The sequence below is a fragment of the Urocampus carinirostris genome, chromosome 2 (assembly GCF_059441175.1).
Source record: "Urocampus carinirostris isolate Australia breed hairy pipefish chromosome 2, RoL_Ucar_1.0, whole genome shotgun sequence".
NCBI classification, from domain to species: Eukaryota; Metazoa; Chordata; class Actinopteri; order Syngnathiformes; family Syngnathidae; genus Urocampus; species Urocampus carinirostris.
Window position 1 is genome coordinate 4,117,771 of NC_142350.1, and position 14,826 is coordinate 4,132,596.

The 14,826-nt window shown below is 39.3% G+C and overlaps 1 protein-coding gene across 4 annotated transcripts in view; it reads right to left on the reverse strand.

Annotated features, from left to right (window-relative positions):
• rbms3 (RNA binding motif, single stranded interacting protein) overlaps nucleotides 1–14,826 on the reverse strand; it is a 243,788-nt gene that overhangs the window by 79,976 nt on the left and 148,986 nt on the right. The window lies entirely within an intron of this gene.

Below are 14,826 nucleotides of genomic sequence, written 5' to 3' on the forward strand. Positions count from 1 at the left end.
CCTAGTTTGGGAAACCTTAGAAATGCTTAGAAACCCCTGTCTATAGCATTACTACTGCAACCCCAAACAGGTCATTGGAAATCTTTGAGGACTTTTGAAACATTTGGCCCGAGAAAAAAACCTGTAATTGTTATTTTGGGACAGCATTAAAGCAGGTAATGTAGAAGTAGTAGAAGTGTTTGAATATAAGAAATAGTAAAAGCATTAGAATAAGTAAAAGTAGTAATAATATTGTGAGAAGTAAAGATTCGAAATGTTAAAAAGAAGAAGTAATCGTTAAGTAAAAATATAAGGGCAAGCAGTCAAAAGATAAAAGAAACAGAAGAAGAAAAATAAGTAGAAATAGTAAAAGCGTTAAAAGTAGAAGTAAAAGGACTAATCGTATTAAAATAAGTAGAAGTAATAAGAGTTAAGAAGTAAAAACAGACGAATAAGTAGTAAAACCATCAGAATTAAATGTAGTATCAAAAGTAAAAGAATAAGTAGAAGTAACAAAATTTGAAAGAGAAGTACAGTAGTAGTAAAATAATTACAAGAAGTAAAAGTACAAGGAGTAGATGTAGCATTATTAAAAGTATTAGAAGTAGTAAAATAAGAAGAAGTAGTAAAGCGTTTAAAGATGTAGGAGAAGTAGTAAAAGTATTTTAACAGAAGTAGAAGAAAAAGCAGCAGCTCCCCGAACCAAAGTTCTTCCCTGATTAAAGAATGCTTCCTGTTTTCTCTTTTGATTCTGATTTTTGACATTTATGAAGAAAAAATAAAATCCCTTATTCCTAGTGCCGTCTTGGGTCTTGAATAAGGCTTAATTAAATCTTCTCGTAAATGCCACTCTTGGACTACATTTAGCGTGTGGCGCCTTGCAGCTGTGGCCTCCTTCTGGTTGTCTTGGTTTTGCCAGGCCATATATGTGTACACCCCATGCCCCCCAGGATTTTTTGTCGCTGTTTGATTAAACACGTGGCAAAATTTGTGTTAATAGCCGCGCCAGTCTAACGGTTGGATTATCTCGCCGCCTCGCTAAATTCTCCCTTTGATGACGCTCGGCGCTACAAAGCCCTTAACACCCAGATGAGGAGATTACGGGCGGCGGCGCTGCAAAACGGAAGCGTCTTAACCAGAGGTGAGGCAGGCTGGCGCGTTCCAGCGGGAGATTTTTGTTTCTTTTCATGTCCGCCTCGGCGTACGCTTCGCCGGCGGGCTATGAATGAAACGCTAATTGAGGCTTGCCAATAGGAAGGTAATTTGGCGTGATTTCTGTTCTGAACCAGTACAATAGACCCCCAGGTTATGACATCTTTATTGAGTGCAAAACTTTTACCACGCCAGTAGGAGGAATTAGAATGAAAAGATAGTCGGTACAGGAAAGTATCATTAGTGGCTGAAAAATGGCCTCTGTGCTTGTGGTGACAGCCTGGCAGCTGTTTTTTTAAAATGTCAACACAAAAACCACTGTTTGTACCTGGCTGTTGTTTCTCGTGCTAGGGCGCGGGACAATAAATAAAGACTTTGAGTGCATGCAAAGACTCTAGGAGATGATTGCGGTGTCTGACTTCAAAGGATTGCCGGCAAACAAGCAAAGAAAGTGAACCTAACAACCTGGACGCCGGGCTACCATTTTTTTATCGCCTTTCACGGCTTCTTTTTACCCCATGCTGAGGTGACGAAAACATTGTACTTTATACAATACTAAGCACAATACAGTCCATAAAACCTGGAAAAAAATAGACATTTTCATATGTAAATTTCTGAAATGGTGATCCAGGGTTGGGTAGGGTTACTTTAACTGGATTACTTTCAATTACTTTTGGATTACTCCAATACCAAATAAGCTAATAAAAGACAAAAGAAACTAAATATGAATAAAATGACTAAATTTTGTGCAGGCTTGGGGAGTAACAGAATACATGGAACGGCAAAAATGATGTTGGCAAGCTGTTTGGATTTACTTTCATTTTGTTTCTGTCGCATTTTATGTTAGTTTTGCTGGAGATCAAAACCAGGAGAGAAAGCTTACCACGTCTTGTGAGTCATAATTTTATTCATATTTAGTTTCTTTTGTCTTTTATTAGCATATTTGGTATTGGAGTAATCCAAAAGTAATTGAAAGTAATCCAGTTAAAGTAACCCTACCCAACCCTGATACAACCGAACATGCTAGCCACAACGGCTTGACGGGACTCAGTGTGAGTCTGTCCCAGTGCCCTACTTGGTGCTTTCTTGCAGCTCATCTAGCAATTTCCATTGATCTGAAGGCCAATAATAATTTGTAGACAGGAAGGCTATTCATGTGGATTCATGTGACCAACTCCTGTCGGTTGAGGAGACAGAGATACTTATTTGGTATGCAATGGCAACTAGGCGAGGACTACAAAGATGCCGAAAACCGAAATCCTGGCAGACATACATCAAAGTCGACTCAAACTGACCTCTCGGTTTTCAACCCAATTTCTTTTGCGCATTTCGCTGTCCCATAATCAATCCACAAACTTCCCTCCTTCCTCTCACCGTGGACATCTCGCTCATTTTTTTGTTGTTTTTTTCTCTTCTGCATCAATACAGCCTACTCAGGACATTAGCCGAATGCGTAAATGGCTCTGCAGGGCATCATGGTCACCGGTGTGCACACTGGATGATCAAGCGATGTGGTCCCCTAATAGAACTCCCTTAAGCACTACAGTCTAGACTCTAGACTCTAGGATATCCAAGAATAAGAAAAGTAATCGTATGACTCTAGACTCTAGGATATCCAAGAATAAGAAAAGTAATCGTATGTCCATCCCACAAAGAGCTTTTTTGTTCTAGTAGTTTTTACATGGAAGTTGGCCACATTACATCAAGTCAAGTCACATTTATTGGTGTAGCCCTGAATAGCAAAAAGTCTCAAAGGGCTGCACGGACTATTTCCACACCACCTGATCTGAAACCTACACGAGGGCAAGAAACATTGAAAAAAAAAAAAAAAAAAAACCTCAGCATGAGGAAAATAAAGAAACCTGGGACATGAGGTAATCCCCCTTCCAGGATAACCAGGCTGCAATGGAAGTTAAAAGGGCATAAAGAGACAATACAGAGTCAATGATAAACCCTATTTCTGTTTAGATTTACTTCCCCCACCTTGGAGAAGAGAGTTAGTATTCTAAGAGAATAGGCATTGTTATGTTTAACTTAAAAATGTAAGCTAACAGAAGTTTAACATTTGATAAAAGAGAGACCTTTAGTTTAATCAGCGCCATGTTCTAAACAAATGCACCCCATATCATCCTATATGCACAGAATTAATATCATTGCCAAAATTCATAGTTTTGACACATTATAAAGACCATACGCAAACGATTTCACAATTCAACGATCTGTTTTACAAGGGGAAACCCAAGGGTTATTCAGTGTTTTTATTTAGAATCCATCTCTAGATGACCGGCTCTGGTCTTCCACCTTTGTTTGGACAAACATTTTCATTACACATATATTTCTATCAAAATTAATTGATAAAGATGGCCAAAAGGGCAACTCTGACATGACCTTTTTGTCCGGATTGATCATCTAGCGCACCCACTGACAAATATTAAGGATGTTCCTTTTTCTCATTTTCAGCAGACAGGAAACTTCACAAAGAGTCATTAACACAGCCCAAAAAAACCATAAGGTGCTCCTTGCCGAGTCTTGACGACATTGCCGGACTACTCTCACACCAGACACCACCTCTTTGACCTGCTGCCCTGTGGCAGACGCTGCATGTCCCGTCAAACAAAGACTAACAGGCTCAAAGACATTTTAAAAAAACAATTCAAAAGAGTTCTTCCAAAAATCTACCGACTCCAACTATTGCTTCACCTAATAACTTTCCCCTCCTCTCGGTGAACATCAAGCCCTTCTAGTTACTCCCAATTTCGCACTCAACTGAAGGACTCATAATCGCTTCGTCGAAAACCCCAACGGATGAGGGATGAAGGTCAGACGCCCGTCTCGCTCCTCGCCCAGATGGTGTCCAAGTCGGACGGCAACGTAACCTTTTCTAACAGTGGTGTCCCTCGCAAGATTACGACTACGGAAACGACGATTAAATAAAAATCTTACAAATGAACAGATGTTGTCACGGAGCAATAAACAGTATACATGACTTTTTCCAGTACTCGTCCCCGTGAGGGTGATATATGATAATGCTAAGTACAAGGAATGCTTCTCTGCAGTCCTGAGGCACTCGGGCTGTTTGGGGATCAACATTCCGATGCGTTGTCTGGCATAATAGCGCTGCGCCTCATATAAAAGTGCGCACACTTTAGAAATATTCGGTTCTCGTATACGCATCTGCATAATAGCTCACCCGCTGTCATATTTGGGCTTAAGGAAAACTACTTTCCGCCAACCCTGTGTTGCATGCCGATGATTGATGCAACAAACGAAACAATTACGGCTGATGTATTGTTGAGCTCAAGGCTCGGCTAACTTGCTTCGACTGCAGTCTTTGTAAAATGTTGAAATATGATAGGAATATGCAGATGTATTCCTCATAATCGTCTCCAAAATAGCTAATATTTCATACTAAACAGTAACTCCGGCACATTACGATTCATGGATTTCTAAACACCAATTAAGATAATTGATACCAACTTTTACGTGGGTGAGCAAGTACCGATCCAGAGTCTCTTTGCAGGCTCAAGCTATGGGTACTTGATTTCAGAGCGACACAGCTTACTCACTATAATTTATCATTCAAAAACTAGATCATTTCAATTCGAGTAGACTAGAAGCCTGAAACTAAAACCTGGAGTCAGGTTTTGGGTCTCCAGCCATAGAAAGGAACCCTAACCCTATCTGATTTGTCCTGCTCCACTGACATGGCACAAGTACTCTAATTACATATAAAAGAATTTGAATTTGACGAAAAGACTTTAATTAGTATATAAATCAATTTAACTTCTGCCTGCGTGAGGGTGGGTCATGGGGGCAGCAGCCTCAGACCTCCTGATCCCCAGCCATTTAGTCCTGCATATTGAGGTGTTCCCAAGCCAACCTTAAATTATAATCTCTCGAGGCGGGTCCTGGGACGTCCCCAAAACCCCCTGCTGGCGTTACATACCTGGAACAGCTCTCCAGGGAGACATCCAGACCAGCTTTCTAAGACACTTCAACGTTTCTTGAAGACAATAGCAGTATTTCTTGAAGCCAATAGTTATAAGTGTGATAGTACTGCACATTCAAGTTTACTCCATGATGTTGGATGTTAATTGTGTTTGTTATTTAAATTAAAAAAAAGTAAACTGTTTTGAACTTCACAAAATAATTTTGGTAAATGTCTCGGTGTAAAACCGATGCCATAAATCAAGGTGCCATCAATGTCAGGCCTCCATTTTGATGTAGGGTTAATGTGATTGTAAATGGCTTGATATTCAGTTTACCGGATTAATCACAACCCCCCTGATATGATTCAGTATCCCACTTGGTGAGATCATATTCAGAAGATGAAGGTTTCATGTGGCAGCGCTATTGTCAACACATATTATTAACACGTACTTGTGGAGAATCTGCATCTTCTTTAGCAAGCTAATCATTTTAGCTTTAAAAGGGGTAACTGTACAATTGTGCTTCAGCTTTCCAATACCTTAAATGCTCAAAATAAAGGTTTAATTTGTCAATCAGCAATTATAGTGATGAGACAAGTCTTTTTGTGAGAAAATGTCGGCCAATATGTACATTACAGATGAGGAGACAACAATGCCATAGAGGTAAATTGGAGGCTTTGGACCACCACACATGGGCCCATTTTCTCTGAAACAATAATATATTCCATACGGTATGTTTTTGGCTAATAAAAAAAATCTCCTTCCAACCCACTTAAGCTGAATCAACAAAGCCTTCTTTCATCTCCTTCCAGCCTGTCCGATTTTTATCGGGAGTGTATCCGACCAACTTTTGCCATGCTTCCCTATACACTGCACCAGGGGTCTCCAACCTTTTTGAGACCGAGAGAAACTTCAAGGGCACGAAGTAACACAAAGGGCACCTTAATAATGCTATTCCGGAACAAAAAAATTACATTAAATTAATTAATGGATTGAATTTTCTATCTTACTGATATTTTATGTGAGAACGAATTTTAATGATTAATAATTATTCCAAACGAGGTAAGAAACTGATAAACTCTAGCATGCAATATTTTATTTCTTCTTACCTTTCCAATTGTTTCAATTACAAAATGCATAAAATAAGAAAAAGAAAAAATGAGAACTTTCACAATATTTTGCAGCAAATCACATTACATTTTTCAAGACGTCATCAGCTTCAGTGTCATGAACTCTGCACCATGTTTGTACAAATGATAAATTATGTAAGAACAAAAACAAACTCTCTTTAAATTAAATATAAATAGAATATCACATTTCTACAAATTAATAAATATGCAGCCATTAAAAAAAAAACATACATCTTTGAAACTTAGGAACACATTTTTAACAGTTTTAACTCCATCTTTGCCATGGCACTAAACTGTTGCCACCAATTACATTTCAATTGTTTGTTCTTTAGGAACTTCCACATCTGAAAATGCCTTCTTTCTTTTTAATCCAAAAACGTCTGGCTCTAAAAGTGGCTTCGGTTGCTTTTGGAGAGTTTTTTACCGAAATTGTAAAAAAAAAAGACTCCTGTTTGCACAAAGTTGCCTTTAACTCGCGGGCCTTTTCTCTTAGTGGTGCGCTGACGAGCGGGTAATTACGGTAGCATGGAAGCTCTTGTGACAAGGGCTGAAGTGGCGCCCCACGTTGTGCTGATTTGCCACAGACACAGTCACGCCGCAAATAAAACACAGAGTTTTGTTTCACATTAATAAGAAAGAAATATTTTTCCCATTCACTACAAAAACTATAAGGTTTCTTCATTTTTTCCGCCATGTTTATGCATGTCGAAATCAATATTGACTCTTTCCCACAAAATCCAGGCTGCGAGTGTCATGCGCACTCACCTCTTCCCCGTGTCACGTCAAAGTTCTCAGATGATCAAACTGGTACTTTGATTTTTTTTTTTTTTAAACATTTTCCTTATGTTTTCATATATTTTACTTTTTGCTTTTAATTAGAATCACTGTAAATCAAATTTAAAAAAAATTGTAACACAATTTCATCATATTTTGTTCTAAAAAGAACCGGCTCTTTCGGGTCCCAAATGGCTCTTTAGGTTATTTTTGCTTCTTTAATCCCTATACGACCAAATATTATGTAAAACAAAATGTCTTAAAGGAAGGGGGGAAATAGAACAAAAAAAGAAAAAATATCAAAATGAAAAAGTAGTGAAAAGCTGAGAAAAAAACGAAACAAAAGGAGAGAAAGAGAAAAAAGAGCAGGAAAATTTCAGAAAAAAAAACAGAAGAAAAGAAAGAAGCAAATAAAGGGAAAAAAGGTAATAGAGAACAAAAAAGCAAGAAACTAGTAACGGCTAGGAAAAAATAAACACAATGAGATTTTTTTAAAAAGGAATTTTAAAAAAAGGAGAAAAAAACATGGAAAAGGTTTGTGTTGCATTCAAATAATTTCCAAGTATATGAAGTTAATCTTGTTGCCAACATTGTACTTCCACTAAAAAATTTAATTAAATACAGTTCTATATTTTTTTACCGACTAATTAAGCCCCCAAAAATGTTAGTATTATGCGACAAAAGATACCAGGAAAAAAAAGAAATGGAAATCTTGTAAAAGAATTATAAAAACAAATGACGTTGGTAGGCCCTGCAACCTTTGCAATCATACATTTGTCAATTCATTCAAAAGTGAAAAATAATTTTGCTTTGCCGGAAAAATGTAACGTGATGTCAAGTTTTGGACATGTTTGATAATGATTTAGTTGCCACACTTGGGGTTGCTGTTGCTCACTGTTGTTTTAAGCGTTGCTCACCAACTTTGTGTGAACGCTCAGACCCGTGGAAGATTAGAGGGAACATTGATTGACAGTAGATCTCCATGCTTAAGACTAAGTTGGCGGTTAGATAAAAAAGTACACTTTTCGAAAGAGCTATAACGGATTAATTAGTTTTTCATCATTTCTCATGGGATATAAATAAAATCAGAGAAACTCAGACCTGTAACCGATTCAGTTCCAAAGCTAAAACCCCAATGTACATACACACAAGTTCATAAACATATAACTTTCGAAAGCATGGCGTGGAAGACACCCTTCACAAACGTCAGATTCCAGGTTTTCATCTCCATAACCATTGTATTTTTCCATTACGGTGTTTGCATCAAGCGCTCGTCGTATTGTTTCCGGGCTAAATGCGTTTTTCTGTCTTATAAATCATTCATGATATAATTTCTGAGATTGAATTTTTTCCCCCTGCCACGGCACCGAGTGCTGCTGAAAGTTGTGAGGAAGACGATGAGGGGCGGAAAAAAAAAGAAATGCTCATTTCCGCTCTCGACCCTTGTGGCAACTTTCATGGGCTGGAACCTATCGAGAGGCGAGTGCATTTCCGACAAATTGCTTGAAAAAGGGGAATTGGTCATTTTGGTTTACGAACCGAGGTTCACTTGAGGATGTGGAGCAGGTTTGTCGATACATTTTTTAAGATGTTCTCATCCGAACCGGCCTCAATCAGCAAGAAAAACCCTGCCTAATGGTCAGAAACACTTAAAATATCACTAACTTTTTTCATTATTATTGGCAAGAAATTGCGAGTATTACAATGATTATGAAGCAAAGCAACGTGATGACACTTTCCCCTGTTTCACTTTTCACATTAAAAAAAGACAAATTCATTCAGGTTACTCACCAAATTCAATAAAATTTCGGGCTTGTTTGCTCTACAAAAATGTTTTTCATTGCTGTGTCTTGTGTGTTTACAAGTTATGCTCGTATGTGGCTAACCAAAAGCATAGATTTACACTACGTATAGATGGGTACGCCGTGGCATTTCGGCTGTGGGTGAAAAAAATAAAACGAAAATGTCCCAGGAGAAATCAACCAATACATATGAGGGTAAGGCGGTGTTTGCAATTTTTATCCATCCCTGTACAAGTACCACAGTGCAACTCCCCGGGTAAATGGATTCAATGTCTAACGCTGAACAAAGTGTTGACTTATTATTTGAAATCACATCTTATGCATGGTTATGGAAGAGATTTGAATGTAAAATTAAATTAAAACCTGTACAAACAATCTGGATTTATGCAAATTATTATGTAATGTTAGATCATGCCACAGCACTAAGTGGCTAGCCAAAGGCATAGAATCACACTATATATAAATGGATACAACTGTGGTATTATTTTCTGTGCGGGCAGAAAATAAAATGGAAATGTCTTAGAGAAATCAACCAATTCACATGACCCTTAATAGGAAGTAAGCCAAAGCTTGCGTATGTGTACAACAAGTCCAACAATGCTTTGCGGAATAAAATTATCCTGAATGAGGGAGACAATCAGATTACTCCAATGCGTATACATGCACGATGAATCAGAAATTGAAAGGACTAGCACGTTGCAATCGGAAAAGTCGTAGTTTAACTAAGACCTTAGTCGGGTTATTGAAATTGTTTCTAGCATCAGAATACTGGCAATATTTGTTACCAATGAGATCATTGCCTTCATGTAAACGTGCCCGTTGTCTTAAAAAAAGAAAAATAGCAGCAGTGGTTGAAAGTCCACCGAGTCGAACACATCATCAAGTTGACAGGCATGCTCGGTCAAGGGTTCAAAAAGCTAACGTGACTCCCTGCCTCGTTCGCTTCACCGGAATTTGCTCAGGCAACTGGTGAGGTGGGACCTTAGCAAGTAGTCTTTCATCTGCAAGTTCTCAGCATTGAATACACAAAGGCCGAAGAGAATCCATCTTTGAAAAGCAGCCGGGAAAGGATCCATCCTTACGTTCCCGCTCCATGAAATTTTCGCTTATGAATCCAGAATAAATAGAACGGTCTGCGGCACACTCGGCGAACACACGACGAATAACTACCTGGGGCCCGGCGCTTATTTGTTATTCCTTAATGCGCCGTCGCTCGCCGGGGAAGCGTGAGCCTGGCGTTCCGTCAACTCAGCGCCGGGAAATACCATGCGCGGAAATATTGAAATACGTATTAAGGAATTATTTCTCGATAGGAAACGGCAACAACAAAAGTAATAAAAAAAGCAATATTGCGAGGGGGTGGGGGGATGCAAATCAGCATTTACGCGGCATCAGTCGTGTTGAAGCAGGCGCGTGATTTTAAATCAGTAGATGTTGAGGTGCTGCATTAGTCTTCTATTGAATAAAACAAACGGTGTTCAACGTTTTCACCACCTCTCTGCACTACAAGTTCCACAGCGGTAAGGGACAAATTTCCTGGATCACGAAAACTAATCGAAATTCAGATCTAATTAAGACATCAACATGATGAAATTCAATTAAATGCAGAGCGATAGGAATGCAATATCTTTTTTTTTAATACAATGGACTACCAGGACAGGAATACGATTTTTCGGCCCCTTATATTGGCATTTTGGTCTCTATACGACAGCTATAACAAATTATTTTGCGTGCCATAATTCAAATGTATTTACGTATCTGCCGTTGGTCGACATCATTTAAAACACTGGTCGGCTATTGGTTTGCGCCATGGCATCATAAAATGGCTTGATGACTTCAGGACTTAAGAGTTTGTCGTAAAACAGTATTTTTGTACTGTATGGGTGCCCAGGCTCACAGTGATTCTAAAGGGAAGAGCATAAACATGATAACCAAGGAAATGAAGCTTCCATCATGTTTTATTCTTGCAACTGAGCTTCGTCATTTGTGTTGACACATTTGTGTTGAAGCGACTATTACTTATAAAGAAAGCAAATAATTACCCTTGCTTAAGAACATAGCCGTAACACAAGGGTGTCCAAAACTTTCCAGAAAGCAGACTACATTTGGTGAACTGAAAATGTGTGAGGGATGACTATTCAGCTGATCTTCAATAAATTCAGTACTCTGTGCAGTAGTCTGGGATCAGCGTCAGAACCTCATAGCTTGCTTTTGTAGCATTTTTACAGTGTTCGTTTCGTTTTGTAGTCTGCATGTTTCGTGTGGCAGTACTTTTTGACATTATATTCTTTCAAAACAGCCAGTCTCTTGGCAAATGAAATAGACACAGTTTTTCGGATTTGGGTGAAAAAATACTTACAAATACAATTTGCACTTGTCCTGGAAGCGGTGGAACCTCACAGTCAACTTTCCTTTTTCATTTACAGTCGCAATGTTAAAAATGGGGTGGGCTTAAGTTTTTTGTTATTTTTGGTACAAATCGATTTCATATTATGGTCACTATTACTGGCAGGCTACATTTTAATTTTATGACACAGGCCACGGGCCAGTAAAAATTTGATTACGGGCCGTTACTGGCCCCTGAGCCGGACTTTGAACATAACTACAGTAACCAATTGACGATCAGGGCTGTTATCTAATGCTGTTGGGACACCTCTCCAGGGACCACATGTCCTAGCCACCTCAACTGGCTCCTCTCAAATGACAAAATTGTCATTTTCGCTATCATTTGTCCAACCAAGCTAGAGCTCAGATGTTATTTGCTACATCCGCTACCTCGACAAGCAAAACTAGCGAAGGGATTCGATGGCGGTTGGCAGCCTTGTTTCCCATATTAGCATGCAATCAGGAGAGCGGGATGTGAAACGCTCAGCGGAATAGCCCCGTTTTCATCAGCCACTTTTGTGAGTTTCATAAGCACAATTGCGGCAGCCCTGCCGTTCGCTGGCTGGCAAGACTCCTAGCTTGGTTTGGCTTTTGCTTTGGTTCACAGAAACGAAGAGGATTTGAGCTCTCAAGATGAGAAGGGTCACCTCAGCCGGAGAGATCGTCGAGATGTCAGAGGACGATCACAAAGGTCCTCCTTACTCTTCGACACCTGCCGCCAGATTCTAGAAAATTAACTGCTTCTCAGCGGGCTTCAATATTTCCATCATGTCGCCATTTATCACCTCTAAAAAAAGAACCAATTAAGTATTCCTCCATCACTCAAGATCAGTTGCCTGGAATGTCAACGCCAAGAAGATGCAAGTTTCCCAACACTATCCCCATCTCTAGCCCATTAAACTTAACCCCTTCCTATTCATAATTCAAAATAGTAACCCTCTAACCCTAAACTTTTAGCCCTACCTCTACCCCTAACCACATCCAAAACCCTAACCCAAGCCATAACGCTCTAACCATAACGCCCTTACGCCCTTACCTGCTAACCCTAACCCCTAACCCTTATTCATAACCCTCTTGAAACCTTAGCCATAACCAAACCTCTATAAACCTAACTCCTTTACCCTATCCCTGCCAAAACCCCAATTTTAGCCATAATCCTAATCCCCTAACACTATTCCTCACCCAAACTCCTATTCTTCAACCTCTAACTCCTCGACCCCTAATCCTATAACTCTACTCCAACCCGCTAACCCTGTAATTTCCTTACATTATCTTTAACCCTACAGAAAATGTAGCCATAACCCTCTAATTCTAACTCCCTAGCCCTAACCCTAACCCTATCCCTAACCATACCAAAACCCTAACGTTATTCCTTAACAAACTATATTAAGGCTCATTAAGCAGAAACACAACAAAGTTTACAAATCATCAGACCAAGTATCTGTAAAAACTAACAAGCAATTTAATGTGAGGGTCAGGATGATAAAAAGAGCCAGCCGTTTGATGCCTAAACAGGCTTTCATCTCGCGGTTGATTAGCGAATGCAGGTTTTCATGCTTGATGTCTTGTGGCGAGATCGTTAGCAGGGACTTGTGGACTAGCCAGCTATTTATTGTAAATCAAAACTCCAGATAAAAAATACATATATTTGCAAGATGGGCTGTACACTTTTGCAAACTCCCAACTGCCATATTTGGTGAGAAACTTTCGGATCGCATCAACAAAAATATTTTGAGGAGAAAATACTGCAGTACTAACATTTTTTAATTTTAATAAAATTTATAAAAAAAAAAAAAAATCACTTATTAGGGGCACGATTTTCGAAAAGCACACAGCCCATACAGTGGTACCTTTACTTATGAATTTCCCCACATCCAAAAGTTTCAGGTTACGAAATACCTGTGCGTGAAAATGTTGCCTCTGGTTACAAAGGCGTTTCAGGATACGAAGTCAAAAATCCCGCGACCCGACTCCGGATAAGCAGAATAAAATGCATGGATGGATAGAGTAAAAAATATAGTACAGTACGTGCTGCTGTTATCCGTTTTCCAGAGTTTCCTGAACGTAAAGAAACTGGCTATCGCTTAAAGTCTGCCTGCCAACCCAACAAGCACATGCGTGCTCCAATCATACACTTTGGGTCTCAGTCACAGTTCAGACTTCAGAGTTCAGAGACGATGAGAAGGAGGGTTGCCGGCAAGATAGCGAGGAAGAGGGCGCAGATATCATTCAATCAGCCCAACTGTAAGATATTTGAGCAAAATTCCATGAAGTCCAGTAATTTGTAGAAAGGAATCACTCAAAAAAGGATTGACAATATCAGTATCAGGATGACGTTATGAATACAATTTCTAGAACAGTAAAGTGTCTCGCCTCCCGAAATGAAAGGCGTTTTGTCCTTTCATGGGACAAAGTAAACGAATGGGGGCCCATGTCACCATGTGATTAATAACCAATCCGTACTGCCATTAGTCCGACCTTGTTAAGTGCGCGAGGTGATTACGGCGATTTCAGTCATTGCAGAAATGTTACTTATATTTTTTGTTGATGTTTTCCAGGATTTTCTTTCCCATCTTCCCTTCTGAGGCCAGAGTCATTAAAACAGGATGATGCTAGCTTAATTGGGCAGGAACACGCAAACCGCACGAGGACGCTCTGTGAATTTTTACTTGTGGCTTGTCGGGATTTAATAAATACGTTCAACACAAATGACGAAGCTCAGCTGCAAGAAAAAAACGTGATGTAAGTGGGAGGGGGGCTTCAGTGCCTCCTGGCTAGCTCATTTGGTTGCATTACGTTCAATCAGGTTCATAAATTTACCTTTGAAAATGCTTTTTTAGGTTTTGAGTAATAAATTGTTGCAAGAGAGTAAGGACGTAAAGAATCAAGGTAAGAAACAAGAAAAAAAGGGGAGGCGGGCTAGTTGCGGGCTCTCGCCAGGTCTTGTCAAGCCCTCGTGGCTAGCTTGTTCAAATGTATTACATCTGATCCAATTTACTGAATTTTTGGTGTGAAAATACCTATGTATCCCAAGTATTATAACCTATATTGTTGCTAGAGAGTAAAAATGAAAAAATGGAAATCGGAGGGGCTAGGCATGGGCTTTGAACAGGTCTTGTTGGGCTCTTTTGGTTAGCTCGTTTAGCCGTATACCATTTCATACATTTACATTTGAAAATACAGATTTTATCCAGATTGTTAGAGAGTAAAGAAGAAAAATATTGGGGGAAAAGGAAGAAATGAAAGTAGGGGACTAGGAACAGGCTCTCACCGGGTATTGTCGAGCCCTCTCGGCTAGCTCGTTCAGTTGTATCTCGTTTCATAATCTTATATGTGAAATGGCATATGTGTCCCAGGTTTTTGGAATTACAGTGGAACCTTGCTTCTCGACCATAATCCGTTCCAGAACCCTGTTCGAAAACCGATTTGTTCGATCACCAAAATAATTTTTTCCATTAAAAATAATGTAAATCGTTTTAATGCCTTCAAACACCCTGAATGTTTAACGTAAACATAAAGCTAAAACAGGCTAATCGTACATTCGCATTATCGTAATCTTCGGTACGAAAGATTACGCTAAAATGAACATGTAAAAATAAAAAAAATCTGGTCGTTTACAGGTCATTTAGCACCCGGGTCCCCACAACAAGTGGTGAGCGGTTCATTGGAAAGGGG